Source organism: Podarcis muralis, chromosome 6 (assembly GCF_964188315.1).
Source record: "Podarcis muralis chromosome 6, rPodMur119.hap1.1, whole genome shotgun sequence".
Lineage (NCBI taxonomy): Eukaryota > Metazoa > Chordata > Lepidosauria > Squamata > Lacertidae > Podarcis > Podarcis muralis.
The window spans coordinates 42,209,266-42,211,188 of NC_135660.1; positions in this window are offsets into that span (position 1 = coordinate 42,209,266).

Below are 1,923 nucleotides of genomic sequence, written 5' to 3' on the forward strand. Positions count from 1 at the left end.
CAAATTCCATGTGCCCATTTTATATGTTCTCTTGGTACATACATCCCAGTCAAGGAGTGTACCAGTCACAACACATGCACAGCCAGTGAATCCACAATGAGGAGAATGTCTACCCCACACACATGCAAAATCATGCCATAGTTCCTGCAATCAGTCCCAGTTGCTCAGGCAGCAACAACCCCCCCCTTCACACAGTGATTTTGAATCCCCCCCACCTGCTGCTCACAAGTCTTATTAATTAAAACACAAAGCACAGAGCATCCTTAACTTCCTTCATTGATTAGGTAAAGGTAAGGTAAAGGACCCCTGGATGGTTGAGTCCAGTCGAATTACACACTCATCTCTTTTGGGACGAGAGCCGGCGTTTGTCCGCAGACAGCTTTTCCGGGTCATGTGGCCAGCATGACCACAGCGGTACCTATTTATCTACTCAAGCTGGTATGCTTTCAAGCTGCTGGATTGGCAGCAGCAGGGACAAAGCAACAGGAGCCATTATCTCCGTATCTACAAGCTATCAATACAAGCTGGGGGTGGACCGTGAGTACACTGGCAAGGCAGATGTCAGGAAAAAAACCCTCAGCAAAAGTTTGCATGGCAGTTCATGATTCACTAACCAGAGCAATAATCACCCAACCCTTTCTTATTTCAAAGGTTGACAAGATCTACAAAAGCCATAATGCACCAAACTATTTTTTGATGCATGTGAGTCAGGGATGGGGTTGCCATTTAATATCTAGTTTGCAACAGTGACATTTCATTTGAGACAATACAGAGCCAGGCAGATTTGGTGTGAGCTCTGAGGAGAGTATTCCTCCTTTTGTAGATGCTTGTAATTGATGCTTTAATTGAGATCTCTGTATTGCAGGGGGTTGAACTAGATGATTTTCTGGGTCCCTTCCAACTCTATAATTCTATGATTTTATGAAGACTTAATCCTAAAAGCTATACTATAAAGATAAAACTACTAACTCTGGAATAGTTCCAGTGGCATTACAGAAACAAGCACATCAGTTTACACTATTTTAATTCTAATATTTGGGTAAAAGATGAGTCTTCAGTAGGCCTTGACTAGCAGCACATAGTAATTTTTTTGCCATTTAATAGTTACATCTTATGCAAATGCATTCAACAAACACAAATTTTCCCCTTCGCAGGCATTTGAAATCAAATTTGTGCTATTTTGTTATTTTTTCAAATACACTGCTAGCTGATGTGGAGTTGTAATACCTTGGGGGCGGGAAACCTCTCTGCCTTTTTATAGTGCAAGTAACAATAGGTTTGCACTGCAGAAAGTTTTAAAATATGTTCAGCTTTTGGGGGAAAGACCGTAACTGGTAGAATACAAATTTGTTGAACTGGTCCCTGTAGCTGTGCTTTCTCAGCCGATTTCTGTGTCTCGACTTACTAGGGAAGGTGCAAGAGCAGTCCTGGCCTGCTTATTTTAATGGTTAGTTGGCAACCTTATTAGGACACCTACCAACTTGGAAGGGCAGAGAGCTCACACACAAGTGGACCTTTTGCCACACGAGCTCTGCATCTCCCTGCCATAGCGACAACTACTACCTATTCCGTTAAGGGGGCAGGAAATATACGAGGGACAGGAGCAGAGAGCTGTCGCTTCTAAGGGCTGCAAGCGCTTCCTTTCGCCTACTAGGTCACAGCGTAACACCGTAGCTGTCAAGAAGGCGCTGGAAATGTCGCCGAGAAGACTACAAGCCCCAGAAAGCTTAAAGCCCCATTCTGGGTTTGCTCTCCCCGCCCCCCGTCCACTTGTCTTTGTGGGGTATTTCTCCTCCTCCCCGCTCCTCGGTTTTCAACGGCGCTTCCAGGCTTGATGGTCGTTAGGCTTTTGCCGTGTTCGAACAGGCCAATGGCTGCGCGGCCATGAGGCGGCGGTGGGTGGGACTATTTTGCAAACGGCCA